We start from the raw sequence: 17,891 nt of genomic DNA on the forward strand, positions 1-17,891 counted from the left end.
TTTGCCCACCAAACTCTAACACACTGGCATTAAAGGTGAAAATCTATCTCGCTGACTGCAGTAATCTTTTATCCCTGGAGAGATTTTTCTCTCCTTTCTAAATGGGCCTGTTTCCATGCTGTAAACCTCTAAATGACTACCTTTGTTTCTTCAGAATTGTTCTCAGTGCAACACAGAGCAACTGTGACAAACCGTGATGGACAGGAAGTGCACGGCATACCAACTCCAGTCCATTATTCATCAGTGTGATCATAGGAATTTATAAAAATATAACTTTAAAATATAGGTTAGATGTCAGCTATGTAACCTCCACCCCCCAGCTCCTCCATCCTCCAACCCTGCTTCACCCAAAGACTGCAGACTGAATTTTGAGTTCCCATGTGCAAAGCCACAGTATAATGGAAACTGTCTACGTAAACTTGTCACACTCTTATCACACCCGCTCACCAGTGGTGGCTCTGAAGCACCCCTCCATCGGTGAGAATGTGTAATTATATTGTGATTTGTTTACATAAACAATTTGACTTGTTAATGTATATGTAGGAGTTCATCAAATAATAACAGGAATCAAAATTTTTGAACTGAGAACAGGACTAGACACAAAGTCAAACACTCATAAACTGCAGCTTTTTGGTCTCTTTGTCACTTAATCATTTTATCCATTTTGGTTTCTTCCTTTCTGGTGGGGGTTGGTGGATTGTATGGGACGGTGGCGTGGGGAAACGAGCCAACAATGGCTGCAGATGGTATTTGGGATGGAGCTGTAGGAAATACCGAGCATTTTTAAGATACAAAGGTAGTGATTTGGAAACGAAAGAAACTCTCTTCAGGAACAAAAAATATTGCAGTTAGTGAGATAGACTAATTAACTCACTCTGAGCCTCCATTCAGTTCCCCCACTCCCATGTACTCCTCCAAGAGCATGGGGTGAGAAACAAACACCTACATTATATTTGTCAGCCTCCCTCCTCTCTCCCACACCCTTTCTTTCCAATCTATTTCTATCAAATGGACTTTGTCATCAGACAATTTTCAGTCATCCTTACTAACGCCTCCATTTTTTGGCTGAGTGTGCATTTGTGAAATGTCTGGTGACATTTTCCACATTAAACGTGATACATAAATGTAGATGGTTGTTGCTCCTGCTGCTCTTTGTGTTACTGAGTTTCTCTGAAACACAAACACAAAATAAATTGGGTACGGATGCCCAGCTAGCTCAGTCGGTCGTACATGAAACTTTTAACCTCATGGTCATGGGTTCGAGCCCCACTTTGAGCGAACCCACTTTTAGGGCAGTACGGTGACACAGTTGTTAGCACTGCTGCCTCACAGCGCCAGGGACCGGGGTTCAAATCCTGGCTTGGGTCACTGTCTGTTCAGAGTCTGCAGATTCTTCCTGTGTCTGTGTGGGTTTTCTCTGGGTGCTCCTGTTTCCTCCCACAGTCTGAAAGGCGTGCTGGTTAGGTGCATTGGCCATGTTAAATTCTCTCTCAGTGTATCCGAACAGGCGCTGGAGTGTGGCAACTAGGGGATTTTCACAGTAACTTCATTGCAGTGTTATTGTAAGCCTACTTGTGATACTAATAAATAAACTTTAAAAAAGGTGAGTGAAGGCTAAATTACTGCTGGATGTGTAATGGCCCCAGTATCTATACTTACTACTCGTGTGAAGTTATTAGCCTCCGTTGGTTGTTCTTGAGGTAATGGAAATTACACTAACTGCCTCTGCCACCTCCCCTCATGCAGCCTGAATTACCCTCTTCTGTGGCTTTTTGCCCTTGATGCTGGTCTTGCTCTTCTGACTTTTACTTCGCCTCCACAGGTGCAGCAGAGAATAAGGGACTTCTTTCTCCTAAAACTCTGGTTGGATCCCACTTTGCGCACCACATCTCCAAAAGGATACATTGACCTTGGAGGTGGTGCGGGCAGATTTGTTAGAATAAAATGGGAGTCGAAAAGATTAAGTTGTGAGGTCAGGCTGCAAGGGCTTGAGTGTCGAAGATTGATGAGTGATCTGACTGAAATGTCTGAGTTGTTAGGGGAAGCTGATGGGGGATAATAGAGTGGTGCCGTTTCCTTTGGTTCAGAAGAAGGGATCATAATCTTGAAACTGGAACTGGGCCATCTGAGGGTTGTGTCAGGCCAAGGGGCACCTCTTCACTTAAAGGTTCTGTCGTGGAAATCTGAAACACTCTCCCCAGAGATCAGCCAATGCCTGGTCAGTTGGAGATTTTAAAACTGAGATTTTTGGAAGGCAAGGTTATTTGGAGTTATGACACCAAGGAAGGTGGATGGAGTTAAGAAACAGATCAGCCATAACAGTTCTGATGAAGGGTCGTCTAGACTCAAAACATTGGCTCTATTCTCTCCCCACAGCTGCTGTCAGACCTGCTGACATTTTCCAGCATTTTCTGTTTTTGTTTCAGATTCCAGCATCGGCAGTATTTTGCTTTTATCAGCCATGATCTAGTTGAATGGTTCAATGGGTTTGAGGTGCTGAATGGCTTTCGCCTGTTCCTATCATAGAACCATAGAATACTTAGAATGCAGAAAGAGGCCATTCAGTCCATCGAGCCTGCACCAACATCAATCACACCCAGGCCCTATCCCTGTAACCCTACCTATTTACCCTGCTGATCCCCCTGACACTAAGGGGCAATTTAGCACAGCCAATCAATCTAAGCTGCACATATTTGGAGTGTGCGAGGAAACCGAAGCACCAGGAGGAAGCCCACGCAGACACGGGGAGAACGTGCAAACTCCACACAGATAGTCACCCGAGGTTAGAATTGAACCAGGATCCTGGGCGCTGTGAGGCAGCAGTGCTAACCACTATTTCCAAATTGAATTTGCTTTCCTCCCATTGATGGGAATCTTCTTAGGAACAGGATCACTTCAGGTCTACCCTGTATGCTGATGCAAAGCCTCAGCAAGAAATTGCAAAGAATTGAGAGTGATTAATATGAGTGGGTAGAATTCCTGCACTGCCACTAATTCACTGCTTTGGCAACGGGGATATATGAACATATGTGCCGGGATTCTACCACCCTGCTTGCCACAGAATCGGAGTGAGTGAGGGACGGACACTGGAAATGTTGTTGTCCTTGAGCGGGATTTTTCAGTCTCGCTCGAGCGAGGCCATAAAATCCTGCCAATGAATTAGGAACAGGAGTAGGCCACTCAGCCTCTCGAACCTGCTCTGCCATTCAATAAGATCAAGACCAATCTGATTGCAACCTCAACTCCACATTCTTGTCTACCCTGGATAAGCTTTAGCCCCTTCGTTTATCAAGAATCTATCTACCTCTGCCTTAAAAATATTCAAACACTCTGCTTCCACTGCCTTTTCAGGAAATGTGTTCCAAAGACTCATGACTATCCGAGAGAAAAAACTTCTCAAATGGGCAACCACTTATCTTTAAACAGTGACCCCTGGTTCTAGATTCGCCCACAAGAGAAGATATCCCTTTCACATCCATCCTGTCAAAATACCCCTCAGGATCTTTTATGTTTCAATCAAGCTGCCTCTTACTCTTCGAAACTCCAGTGAATACAATCCTAGCCAATCCAACCTTTCCTCATAAGCCAACCTACTCATTCCAGGTATCAGTCTGGTAAATCTTCTCTGAACTGCTTCCAACTCATTTACATCCTTCCTGAAATAAGGAGATCAATACTGTACACAGTACTCCAGATGTGGTCTCATTAATGCTCTGTATAACTGAAGCATTAACTCCCAAATTTTGTATGCAATTCTCCTTGCAATAATTGATAACACTCTATCAGCTTTGTCAATTATTTGCTGTAACTGCAACTGTTTGCAATTCATGCACTAAGCCAGCCAGATCCTTCTGCATCTCAGAGCTCTGTAATCTCTTACCATTTGGATAATATGCTGCCTTTTTATTCTTCCTTCCAAAATGGGCAATTTCACCTTTTGAGGAGGAGTCAAGTTACTTTATCAATGGAATATAAGTAAAAGTGTAATAGAGGTGGTGTCAGCTAAGACATAATTTATCTAACAATATGTAGTTTACTCTCACTTTTGTGAATATAGTATAATTATGTTCTAATATCTCCTTTTATGATATAAATAACAGAATTGGCATATATTGGCATTCTAAGCATATGCATCAGGTGTGTAACTTTAGTATAGGTTTTGTTGATTTCAAACCTGTGTCTGATTCCAGGACACCTCAATCAGAAGCAGAGTAATGATTTATGGTGTATATGAAAGATGAAGTCATGGACTTAAATTTACTGTGTATTTGTTGAGGATGTAACTTCCTTACATCTGTATAAGTTTGCAACTTGTAACCATATTTTAGAACTCTAACAGAAAAGGAACATTTGTTTTACACTACACTCTTTTTGTCTCCAAAATTTTTGTACTCATTCTCTCCCTGGCTAATCCTCTGCTTGATTCTTTGAAGATCCGATTCCATGGATGTTAGTCACTTTCTACCGTCTCACCCAAGCAGCCATTCTGCATGAGCGAATCATGATCATTGACTCCAGCAGGCTGTTCGTTCAAGCAAGCTGTCACAGTCGAGCCCAACCCTGTCCTGAGCAAAAATCCATCGATTGTACATGCACTGCTGAGAGGGATTGCGGGATGGCAATCAGGAGGAAAGTTCTGGCCAATTTTCCTCTAAGGGGTACAGAGGTGAATTCTAGCACTGCTTCCATCACCGGGGACTGGGATCAGCCAACTTAGGACATGTTGGGACTAGCTTAGGGGCTTAAAAAAAAAAGGGCTACATGGACAGCTTGGGCCGAAGGGCCTGTTTCCATGCTGTAAACCTCTATCTATGACTCTAAGTTAGGAACAAACCTGGGACTTCCTTTTTTTTTACCCCTACAAATCCATCGTTCAGCACCCCTGGACTATATCCTTCATCCCACCCACTTCCCGGCAACAGACCAAGATGAATAAGAAGAACAGACCCCTGGTATCCTGATGATCCCTAAGCTCTGTTTCTTCCCCCACATCCCCTTCTTCGGCAAAATCATTTTTGTTCGCCTCCAGGACAGTGTCCGTTATGCCTCTTTTGTTTTTGCTGGTTAGCTGGTTTAGATTAAGATAAAAGCAAAATACTGCGGATGCTGGAATCTGAAACAAAAACAGAAAATGCTGGAAAATCTGAGCAGGCCTGACAGAATCTGTGGGGAGAGATGCTGAGATTTTCCAGCATTTGCTGGTTAGCTGATTTATATTCTTGCTTCACACACTTAAAAAATAGAGAGAAAATGTTCCCAGCTCTGACGAAGGATCATTCTGACAGTCGAGCCTAACCCTGTCCTGAGCAAAGGTCCATCAATCGTACATGCACTGCTTATAAGGATTGCGGGATGGCAATCAGGAGGAAAATTGATCCTCTGTTGGCTCTGTTCTCTCGACAGATGCTGTCAGACCTGCCGAGATTTTCCAGCATTTTCTGTTTTTGTTTCGGATTCCAGCATCCGCATTATTTTGCCTTTATCTTACTGTTTAACTAACTGCTGCTTCTCTTCCAGGAATGCTTATCCTGAAGAAGTACTGCTCTTCCCTCTGTCAGAATTTCCGTCTCTTTCTTTTACCCTGTCCACCTTCATTGCTTTCCATTTCCCTCCCGGTGTTTGACAAGGTGTCTACCAAAACTCGCACTCACAGCCATATGGCCTTCCTCAGCAACTGTCTCTGTGAGCTTTGATGAAGGGTCACCCTGACTTGAAACGTTGGCTCTGTTCTCTCTCCACAGATGCTGTCAGACCTGCTGAGATTTTCCAGCGTTTTCTGTTTTTGTTTCAGATTCCAGAATCTGCAGTAATTCGCTTTTATATTCACAAAGATTTACTAATTTTTAAGTTCCACTGAAATGTTCCTTTGCCTCACAGTCATAGATTCAAAGAAACCCTACAGTGCAGAAGGAGGCCATTCAGCCCATCGAGTCTGCACCGACCACAATCCCACCCAGGCCCTACCCCCATATCCCTACATATTTACCCGCTAATCCCTCTAACCTACGCATCTCAGGACTCTAAGGGGCAATCTTTAGCATGACCAATCAACCTAACCCACACATCTTTGGACTGTGGGAGGAAACCGGAGCACCCAGAGAAAACCCACGCAGACACGAGGAGAATGTGCAAACTCCACACAGACAGTGACCCAAGCCGGGAATCGAAGCAGGTTCCTGGAGCTGTGAAGCAGCAGTGCTAACCACTGTGCTACCATGCCGCCCATTAGTCCAAGTCTTGGATTAATTTACCCCGGTTAGCACAATCTTTGTAGCCATTGGTCAATGCCGGTACCTGGTACCACAATTATAATGGTTTATCACCGTTCTCAATGACAGGGAGCATGACACTTGCTTTAATTGTCTTCCGACAGTGCAAGATTCACCCTTTTGTGAAACCAATTCCATACTCAGCTCACAACCTTGACTTGCTTATTTTGATTATTGGAAGGAAGTTCTGGCCTACAGACTGTCAAATTTCAATTTATTTGAATGCAGGAAGACCGAGACTGGGAGCAGTGAAGTACCTGTCTGGTGACAGGTTGGATAATTAGCTGAGTATATTTGGGGACTCTGTATAAAATTTGCCCTTTAACATATAGTGCTTGAGGCATACTCTGCCTCTGCATCACCTTAAGTAGCTCCAATGCCAGGCTACAGTCGGAAATAGTTCCAATCACTGCTCCATGAACAGCAATACCCATCTAACTAGCATAAGATCAAGGTATGGTCTGAGGAACTGCCTGAAAGGGAATTTATTAATCAGTTTGTTGGCATCACCTGACAAGGTATTATCTCAGTTTGTGGCAATCCTTATGCAAATATTGAGAGCTATAGAGTCAGGCTTGCTAACCTGTTCTGATGATTTTGATTCCAGCATTGACTCGGTTACTGCCAATAATGCCAGCGATCCAATGGTGGTCTTTATAAGTTGTCTGTTATGGGGAGAGAGCGGGTGGGATAGCTTTTCCCCTTTCTCTTCATTTCTCAGTTATCTGTGACACGGTGTGTTTTAGAGGGAGTGAGTTTTAAACTTTTTGCAGGATGTAATTTTCAGTAATTTGGGTACATTTAAATCAGAACATCCCAAAATGTAAACACAACAAATCATACTCCCTCATGCGTGCACACACACACATCATGATATTAGCTTAAATAAAATAAGTCGTGATTGAGTTTCTGTGGAGACAAATCTTTGCAGGTGAATGTAACTTAGCCCCTCTGCCTTTCATTATCTGAGCTGGTTGGTTATTCAGGCAGAGTTCTACTCTTCTTGCTGGAGGAATCGTCTTATTTTGTGTTATGTTGGTTTCAGACTGCGCTCAGCCAAATCTCCGTTCACTGCAGTGGGTCAGGAGAATCACACTGACGTGAACGGCCGGAGAATTCCAGCCATTGTCTCAACTCCCCGCTGACTAGGTTTGACCAAGGGTGGCTCGGTGGCGTAGTGCTTAGCGCTGCTGCCTCGAAGTGCCAGGGGCCCGGGTTCAATTCCAGCCTTGGGTGACTGTCCGTGTGAAGTTTGCACATTCTCCTCATATCTGCCTAGGTGCCCTCCGGGTGCTCCAGTTTCCTCCCACACTCCTACGATGTGCAGGTTAGGTTCATTGGCCATGCTAAATTGACCCTTAGTGAGATTAGTAGGGCAAATATGTAGGGTTACAGGGATAAGGCCTGGGTGGGATTGTTGTAGGTGCAGGCTCGATGGGCCAAATGGCCTCCTTCTGTACTGTAGAGATTCTATGATCCGACGTGATGGCAAGTTTGTGTCCAGGCACATACATGTAGTAACAGTAGTTCACCACACCCCCTATTGTCCAGAGAATGGATTGGAGTTGGAGTGATTGACTGGAGAATGATTGGTAACTCATCAACACACCAGTTCTGATTAGCTTCAACAGCACCATGGTCTGAGCATTGACAAGTACTCATGACCCAGCCTTCATTGGGAGCTTCTCAAATTCACATCCACATTGCCATGGCACCTGGGAGTGAGTTGGCCCGGTCAGTGTTAACACCACATTTAAGCATTACTTAGTAACTGCATTGATAATAAAGGCCACATTACAGATGTACTGGAGCTTCTCTCTCATCCCATTAGAGGCCTCCACACTTTCATTCCAGCAGATTACAATACACACGAGGAAGCCTAGACATTGATGGCACTGTCATGATCAGATAACATTGCCGATTGCCTTTCTAAGGGCTAGCACAGGGATTTTATCAAGCCATGCTAGCCAGAACTTCAGGTACAAAACAAGCATCCTCATAATTAACAGGCCAGCATCATGAGGCTAGACACACATCTCCAACCTTGCATTGTCGTGGTCATCTAGCAGACATTTCAGGGGTCACCAAGTGTTAGCTAGTTCCATTGCTCTGCATCATACAAGAGGAGAGTGAGAATTAATATAGGGATAATGTTTAGACGTATACATAATCACGACATCAAGCTGCAGGCCACCATGAATGGCTAAGGTCCCAGACTATTAATTAAATTATAATCCACACCCAAACCAGACGGATATTGCATGGAAGCCATTGAAAAATGCACCAGGTTGGAATGACTCCAAAGGGGGTTGACCATAACACATATTATATCCACAGACAATGATGTCAGTGCAGCAGCATTGGGAGAATAAACAAACATGCAAAATCTATACTCATGAGGCCATATTATGTGATCCTCAAATGCAAGTCTTTCATATGAATTCTCCAACTGCCATGCTGATGGCTTTGGCAACTGGCTTTGTCAATTTTGCTTCTGTGGACGTAAAGGTGACTGAGATCGAGTGAGACACCATAGACCTGAGGGACATGAGGGGAGATAAATGAGGAGATGGAAGGGCATCTGTTACACTTGGATGACCTCAGAGCATTACACCACATGGAAGTGCCATTCACCAGATGGGACTTTCAGAAAAGCAAAACATATTGACAGATGTGCAAAGTATATACAGTGACTGAATACCTGTGCCACCATAGTGCTCTCAGTACTTCCTAACCCTACCATTACATCTCATTTATCTCCCCTCATGTCCCTCAGGTCTATTACATCTAAGTCCATCTCCAACATCCGCAGCAGAGATGGAACAGCAGCAGCCTGCTCACTGCTACGCCCTGTTGTCTGAGATGACCTTGGCATTTGTCCTCTGGAGGCCCGAGGCCTGGACAGCACTGAACTGCTTTGGGTCTCCTGCTGTGGGGCAGTGCTCCCTCCTTGGCTTGAGCAGCTGGGGTCACAGTTAGAGGAATTTGGACTGGTTGGATACCCCTGGGGTGCCTGGCTGATGCTCCTCCTCCTTGTAGGTGCCTCTGGGCCCCTCTTTGCCTCCTTGAGGAGGAGGGTCACCTGGAGGAAGATTGAGGTGCCCTGTTCCCCTTTTGTCTAGCCACTGATGGATCAGTCATGGCTACAGTGATGGTATACAGGTCTGAGTGCATATCCGGCAGAACCAGAAGTACAGAACCAGGATCTCCATGATAGATGCCATTCTTCCAATGGTGCCCTCAATGCTTGCACATCAGAGCCACAACATCTGACGGAACATGTACAGACTCCTCCATCCTCTGTTGTAATCTGGTGAACACCTCTGTCAACTCTCCCTGCTGCTCCCCTGCCTGTTGTTGGAGCTCCAACATCTTTCTGAGGGTCGAGTCAAAAGGGTCAACATTGGACTTGAACTCAGCAGGAGACGGGCCTCCAGCAGTTCTTCTAGTGTCGGTGACCTTGGCTGTCACTGCCTCCGTCTGCTGTGGACAGGTTTCTGAGCTGTGTCCACCAGATGGTGGACCCCTGCTGTAGTACTAGGACCCACCGAGCGGTGTGTCTCTGTGCTCCTGCAGGGGGCAGGTAAATGCTGTGACGAGTCTTCCTTGGATGCTTCCTCAGTCTCCTCATCCAAGGTGCTTTAAGGGCTGGAGTGGATGACCTGGCTGCTGGTTTCCCATTGTCATTTCTTGCTGGTGGTTGTAAGATGGATAAGAGATATTTAGTGATTGGCGAGAGAGTCACTTACAGTAAATAGCACTCACAATGTCAGGTGAGTGGGTGATGATTACTGGAAGGACACTCACTCCCTGGCTTGTTGGGAGATGCTGGTCTCGCCTTCAGTCAGGAACGCTCACTGTCTTCACCAGCCAGCTCTGCCGCCTGCTCCTCAAGAGGATTGTACGGCCTGAGCTCCTCTGGTCTGGGATCTCTCCCTCTCGCTGTGGGTGATCTTATTCTGCATGAAGACAGATGGGTAGCCTGTGAGCAGGACAGATGCAAGAGCAGATGATAAGCGTGCCTGCCTGGTCTGTGTGCTGATTGGTCCTATGTAAGGGCTGAAGATGAGACTCGTGTAGGATATCAAGAGATTAAGATGTTAAATAATGTGTGAGAGAATGCATGGTGATGTCTCTTCTGCTAATAATGTGTGAGAGATCCCTATGGACTGTAGCCCTGCAAATGTCTGATGTCTTCATGAAAGTGTGAGTTGAGAGTCAGGAGAAGATTAACTTATCTTGGCGGAGCAGATGAGATCATTCCTCCTTTTTGGCACTGGAAGGCAAGTCTTTTTCTGAGGTCCACAGGTGCTGACTTCCCAGGCGATCTCCTGTCAAGCCTGCCTTGTGAGGTTGGTAGGCCTCTGGCTCCCATCACAAGGGTAGAGGACCTCCCGCCGGTCCTGGACTGCCTAAAGGAGTCTCTCCAGGTACCTGTTGATGAACTTAGGGCAGAGGGCTTGCTTCTTCTGGGGGGCCATCACTCAACTCAAGAAGTCCTGCTCTGTGTGGGTGCCATTTAAATATGGCAGCTGGAACTTCGACCCAATGGGGCAATGGCAGGCCACGAGATTCGATGCACTGCTCGTTTATGTATAAATAATGAGCTGAGAAGCAGGTGATCTGGCGTGGCGACCCACCCTGCTGGCTGATGGGAGTCACGCTGACCTTCCTGCCCGCCACCACATTTCGTGAAATATTCTGTCTGTTCAGAAAGCACAAACAGAAGTCACCTGACCTTCTGGCAACCACTGTGAGATGTGCACAAAGCTCACATTTTATAGCCTGTTTCTTGAAAGTTAGGAGCATGATATCTTTATTGGATCTCAAGTGAATTTCTTTTTGTTGGCTTAGCCCAAGGGAGAGGAGGCAAAAGGATAAGGAAATGGTGAGTTGGAAAGCAAAATAAAAATGTCAACCACCACCAGAAAACAGCTTTATTAAAAAGGAGAGTGTTATTATTGGATCCTGAAAGTCAGGAAAACAAGGCAAAAAAACAGAAGGCAATGGAACAAACTACAGTGGTGTATAACATACCTCACAGATTCAGGCTGGTACTTATGGTTGCACCTCTTGTGCATATAATAACCAGAAACAAACTCAGGATAATGTTTATATATTCGTACACTTACTGTAGATTATTAATTATTGTAGATATGTAATCACGGTTCAAAATTGAATAAACAATACTTGTAGACTACTGCAAGTCTCCCTGAATGATGGAGAGGGGAGGGGGGGGGGGGGGCGGAGGGGGAGGGGGGGGGGAGGTGAAATCACCAGAAATAAAGTTGATAAAGGGAAAAGGAGAACTAGATAAAGCATACCAAAGCACAAACGCAGGTCATAATCCACCTACACATTTTCCAAAGCTTGTTTCCTGATCTCTCAGTGAGTCATGTACCGCTCTGCAGACAAGCAGTGTCACTGAGTTGTGAATCACTTCATGTCGCAGAGCAAGATAATTGACTCAGTGAGGTAAATTATGTTCTAGAGTGGGTGGGGAAACAGTTCTTATGCTGGATCTAGCTTTCTGGCAAAAGCCAGCAAACGCTTTATATGAAGAAAATTACAAGCCAGCTTCAACTGTCTCTTGAGGAAAAACCTTGAGGAAAAAATATATTTTTCATGCAAATCCAATTAGATAGAATTCAGGACAAAAGTTAAAAATGAGATGGTGGCTATCACTGCTGCCTCACAGCGTCAGGGACCCCGGTTCAACTCCAGCCTCGGGTGACTGCCTGGGTGGAGTTTGCACGTTCTCCCCGTGTCTGCGTGGATTTCCTCCGGGTGCTCCGGTTTCCTCCCACAGTCCAAAGATGTGCAGGTTAGGTGGATTGGCCATGCTAAATTTCCCCTGGTATCAGGGGGACTAATAGGGTAAATAGTTGGGGTTATGGGGATAGGGCCTGGGTGGGATTGTGGATGGTGCAGAACCGATCGGCCGAACGGACTCCTTCTGCACTGTCGGGATTCTATGAGATTATCTGGAATAAAGAAAAGGAATGGTTGGCAAGTATGATCCAGTGCAAAAATATCTCACATCTAAATTGTAATCATTGGAAAATCACAGGGCTCCCAGTTTCCCATTTCATCTGTTTCCCTCACTTCTCGTTTTTTAATTTTCCCCCCTCTCCGTTTCTCCTCCCTTGAAGGTATTAACTCCAGGTGTGGTGCACTTTGGCGGGCACTGGTGCCCTCCAGTACACTTCCCAAGTAATCACACTTCATGTATGAATGTTGGCAGACTATTTAATTGTGAGGGTGGAGGGTGGAAAAATATCCTAACTGCATGAGCAGATCCTGTTTATAGTCAGTGTCCATACAATTCTGACAAAGAATACTAAACAATGATTAGGATCCTGAGGCAATGTCAGCCTTTCTGTCAGCAATATTGAGGTGATGTGCATGTGATTCAGTTGTGAATGATCTCTAGATTTATTTGCTCCTTGTGAAGAGATATTTACCCTCTGGATTAACCTCCTCACACACATATCCATAGTAGGAACTGAAGAGTTGAGAAATCACAAGTGCAGCACCATCACCCGGTTGTCCCATGTGGTAGTGCAACAGTTCAATATGCCACAGGCCACTTGTGCTGTATCTTTTTATCATACTTTGTTATGGGGACTTTACATTCTTAAGGTAAATGTCAATTAATGCCTGTGGTCTAAAAGCATAGATTTTCTACAGTGCAGAAGGAGGCCATTTGGCCCATCAAGTCTGCACCGACTCTCCAAAAGAGCATCCCAGCCAGGCTGTCCCCTCGTCCTATCCCCATAACTCCACACATTTACCATGGCTAATCCACCTAACCTGCACATTTTTGGACATTAAAGGGCAATTTAGCATGGCCAATACATCTAACCTACATATCTTTGGACTGTGGGAGGAAACCGTAGCACCGGAGGAAACCCATACAGACATGAGGAGAACTTGCAAATTCCACACAGACAGCAACCCAAGGCTGGAATCAAACCTGGGTTGATGGCGTTGTGAGGTAGCAGTGCTAACCACTGTGCCATCACGCCGCCCGTTTTAAACTCTTGTGAGAAGCATCAAAACTGAGAAATATGAAGATTTGTATTTTTGTGATCAGGGAGAGTAAAAGGCTGTGTTTTGTCCTTGCTAGTATGATCTTACTCATTTAGTGCTGATAGCTGTTTCACTGTCGGATACCCTCTTTGTCTTCATCTGACAACAAGCGTTTCGAGCAGGAGTCACGGAACAATCAAGAGGAGGGAGAAATCCAGCACACTGCTCCTTCTTGCTTGCAAGATATTGGAGGCTGGTTATCAGTTTCCCCAGTGGGATCATTCAGTCTCAGTATCAGAAGTTTGCTCACCTCCTAGCTGTGAATTGGAACAGCAGCTTCCTAATCAGAAGATAAATTGTAGCATTAAGAGGTAAGAAACTGAAGTTTGGTTTAAAAAGTGGTGCTTGGCCTGATAAAATGTTGTAATAGCATACCCGAGGGATAGTGCTTCTGTTCTATGTACATACAGATAATTTGCAAGTGGCCTTGGGAGGACAACATTGAAATTTACAGGTCACAGAATGGTAGGGTGATCTGCAAACAACAAAGAGGCTTTAAAATACTGCATGGGTCACTTGTTTTAGTACCAAAGACCAGTTTTGCTGATCAAAAACCCTTTCAAAAGCTTTTGATTTTTTAAATTCAAAATTATTCCTTGTTTCAACAGGTTGGTTTAATTTCTTTTTTTAAAATATTGCTGCTGTAGTTACACCAGTGACATTTCTTTCTCTTGGATGTGCCTTTGGGAAAAGAAGTACTTTAACTGTGAACAACTTGTTCTGTTTGCTTCTGCAGAATCTCTGTTGTTTGAAGCGATTTAATCCTAGAACAGCATTTTCATTTGAAGGAGGTCTTCAAACAATGCTGAAGATATCAGAAATGTGGCATGCCATTATTCGTAAACTTTAAGATCATCATTAACTAAATTACATCAAAGTCAACATTTTTTTATTTGCTATTCTAACAATTTGAAACAAACACAGAAAATGTTGGATGTAGAAAGCAAGTCATCAGCATCTTGCAAGATAAAAGGGAAGTTGCTGTTTCAGATATACCCTATGTCAGGGCTGTTTATTTTCTCTTAAGTATACAATGCATTGAAATAATACATAATAAAATGTCACAAAACACTTTCACCATTTCTGCATCACAGTAAATATTTACCATTATAATTTTCCCCAAGATCAGTTTGCAAAATAACATATACCCCTTTGAAAGAAAATAAAACAAGGAAATATGGCTTTCACGTTGCCAACATTTCCTCTGGAATGTATCTAAGGTATTTTGCTTTTTAAGTCGCTCTGATATAGCATTAGAGTTACAGAGAAACAGGTGAGCAAAATCCTGGTCAAAGAGGTAGATTATAAGGAAAGGCTGGATAGGCTGGGATTTTTTTCCCTGGAGTGTAAGAGGATGGGGGTGACCTTATCGGGATTTATAAAATAATGAGGGGCATAGATAAGGTGAACAGCCAAGGTCTTTTCCCTAAGGGAGGGGAGTCCAAAATTCGAGGGGAAAAGTCTAAGGTGAGAGGGCAAAGATTTAAAAAGGACCTGGGGGGCAACTTTTTCACACAGAAGGTGGTGCGTATACGGAATGAGCTGCTAGAGGAGATGTTAGAGGCAGGTATAATTACAACATTTAAAAGGCATTTGAACAAGGACATGGATGGGAAAGGTTTAGAGGGCTATGGGCCAAATCCAGTCAAATGGGACTATTTCATATTAGTGATCGCTGATTTTAACCTCTTATGTTGATTGAAATTGTGCCTACCTGTGTTTTACAGTCCCATCTGGGACCACATTCCTTTGAAAAGGTGCACATGGAATAAGGCTTTTGAGATTCGGTCTTTCTTCATTTCCTGAATTATTGATTATCTTATAGAAATTTGTTCAAGGCTTGGTTAGCAAAGACATGAGAAAACAAGAACATTTTGGATATGGGAACAAGGGTTAATAAATAATGATGCACTTGAAACAGAAACAGAATATGCTGGAGAGACTCAACAGGTCTGACAGTATCTGTGGGGAGAGAATAGAGCTAACATTTCGAGTCAGGATGATCCTTCGTCAGAGCTCAGAGATACATTTGAAATGTCTTGATGTGGAATATGAAATTAAGACTTTGCCTAAGGATCGGACAGCAGGAGTAGGTTATTCAATCCATTGAGTCTATTCTACTATTCAGTTACGTTATGATTGAACTGTATCTTAACTTGGTTTGAGATTTTAAAAAACAGGGGTGTGTTATAATTGATTTAAATAATAATGAGACAACATTCCAAAAAAAATCCCTCTTTTTTTTGTTCTAAATCAGCAGCATCTCACTTTGACGGCACGGTGGCACAGTGGTTAGCACTGCTGCGTCACAGCGCCAAGGACCTGGGTTCAATTCCTGGCTTGGGTCATTGCCCGTGTGGAGTCTGCACAGGTTCCCTCCAGGTGCTCCAGTTTCCTCTCACAGTCCGAAAGGTGCGCCGGTTAAATGCATTGGCCATTCTAAGTTTTCCCTGTGTACCTGAACAGGCACAGTAAGAAGTCTCACAACACCAGGTTAAAGTCCAACAGGTTTATTTGGTAGCAAATACACAGACATCAAGTTTCTACTATTTGCTACCAAATAAACCTGTTGGACTTTAACCTGGTGTTGTGAGACTTCTTACTGTGCTTACCCCAGTCCAAAGCCGGCATCTCCACATCATGACCCGAACAGGCGCCAGAGTGTGGCGACTAGGGGATTTTCACAGTAACTTCAATGCAGTGTTAATGTAAGCCTACTGGTGACACTGATAAATAAAGTTAAACTTTATTTAAAAATCATAATAAAGGGACAACATTGCCAAAAAATCATTCCTCTCTCGTTTTTCTAAAGCAGCAGCATCTCACTTCATTCCAGTGAAATGATGCGCGTGTTCCAACCAGGCTGGCCCGCCAGCAGACTGGCTGCCCGGGACAGGACGGTGTTGAGGGGGGAAACGGGGGTGCACTCTTGCTGCGCGCCCAGGCTCTCTTTGGCGGCAGGGTGGAGGCGGCGGCGCGTTGGCGCGGCCATATTGGTGGTGGCGAGAGAGTGGCGGTTGGGGCTCGCGGGGCTGGTTGTTGGTTGGGTGAGTGAGCGAGCGAGCGACGGCCGCGATTCGCGGCGTCAACAGGGAGCGGGGCGGAGGCCGCTGTCACTCACCGGGCCGAGGGAGGAGCGGGGCTGGATGTGTTTCCGCCTGCGCCGTTTGGCCTTCACCAGGAAGTCGAGCTGCGCTCTCGTTCTGTCCAAGGCGGGGGAGAGAGAGAAGAAGGCGAGGTGAGTGAAACCGGGAGGGATAACCGGCGGCACTCACCAGCCCGGGGAGGGAGAGGGCAAATTGTGGGGGGGTGGGGGGGAGAGGCTGTGTCTGAACCCGAGAGAGAAGGGACTTTCCCCCAACATCTCCGCCCCCTCCACTCCCCGGGCCCTTTACACCGGGGAGTGGGTGTTTTGGGTGGCGGGGGAATTACTGTCGGGGGCCCGGGTGCTGGAGCCGAGCTCGGTGTTCGGGCTGATTGGCGTGTCTGTGCCCTGTCCCGGGAGGTGCAGCCGCTTCCTGCTCCCCTCGGGGGGGTTTGCAGAGTGAGTTGTTGACCCACTGTGGTGGGTTCTTGGTGAATTGGGGCGGGAGGAGAGAGTTTCCTCCACAAACTTGCCCCCGGTCTCTGTCTGTCTATCTGGGGCCATGGTACCGATCACCACCCCTCTCCCCCCCCCCCCCCGCCCCCCAATAGCCCGAACCGGGCGGGGTCCCTGCTGGAGACAGGGTGTAAACTTCCATGTGTTCCTCTTCCAGTGACCCAGGCAGAGGTTGTTGTTTACAGTAAATCGATTGTGTCTGTGTCACTGTGTGCGTCTGTGTCACTGTGTGCGTCTGTGTCACTGTGTCAGTGTGTGTGTGTCAGTGTGTGAGTGTCACTGTGTCAGTGTGTGAGTGTCACTGTGTCAGTGTGTGTGTGTGTGTGTCAGTGTGTGTGTGTCAGTGTCACTGTGTGTGTGTGTCAGTGTCACTGTGTGTGTGTGTCAGTGTCACTGTGTGTGTGTGTCAGTGTCACTGTGTGTGTCAGTGTCACTGTGTGTGTCAGTGTCACTGTGTGTGTGTCAGTGTCACTGTGTGTGTCAGTGTCACTGTGTGTGTGTGTCAGTGTCACTGTGTGTGTGTGTCAGTGTCACTGTGTGTGTGTGTCAGTGTCACTGTGTGTGTGTGTGTCAGTGTCACTGTGTGTGTGTGTCAGTGTCACAGTGTGTGTGTGGGTCAGTGTCACAGTGTGTGTGTGGGTCAGTGTCACAGTGTGTGTGTGGGTCAGTGTCACAGTGTGTGTGTGGGTCAGTGTCACAGTGTGTGTGTGGGTCAGTGTCACTGTGTGTGGGTCAGTGTCACAGTGTGTGTGTGGGTCAGTGTCACAGTGTGTGTGTGGGCAGTGTCACAGTGTGTGTGTGGGTCAGTGTCACAGTGTGTGTGTGGGTCAGTGTCACAGTGTGTGTGTGGGTCAGTGTCACAGTGTGTGTGTGTGGGTCAGTGTCACAGTGTGTGTGTGTGGGTCAGTGTCACAGTGTGTGTGTGTGGG

At 45.6% G+C, this 17,891-nt stretch overlaps 1 protein-coding gene across 5 annotated transcripts in view; it reads left to right on the forward strand.

Moving 5' to 3' along the window:
* Window positions 1-16,270: 16,270 nt before the first annotated feature.
* taok3a (TAO kinase 3a) overlaps window positions 16,271-17,891 on the forward strand; it is a 143,981-nt gene continuing 142,360 nt past the window's right edge. For 3 of the 5 annotated variants that reach the window (XM_078226985.1, XM_078226988.1, XM_078226989.1), the window contains exon 1: window positions 16,271-16,599. The gene's annotated coding sequence lies outside the window, so the exon portion shown is untranslated. The remainder of the gene's footprint in view (window positions 16,600-17,891) is intronic. The other 2 variants (XM_078226986.1, XM_078226990.1) reach the window with 1 other exon arrangement.

The sequence above is a fragment of the Mustelus asterias genome, chromosome 13 (genome assembly GCF_964213995.1).
Source record: "Mustelus asterias chromosome 13, sMusAst1.hap1.1, whole genome shotgun sequence".
Lineage (NCBI taxonomy): Eukaryota > Metazoa > Chordata > Chondrichthyes > Carcharhiniformes > Triakidae > Mustelus > Mustelus asterias.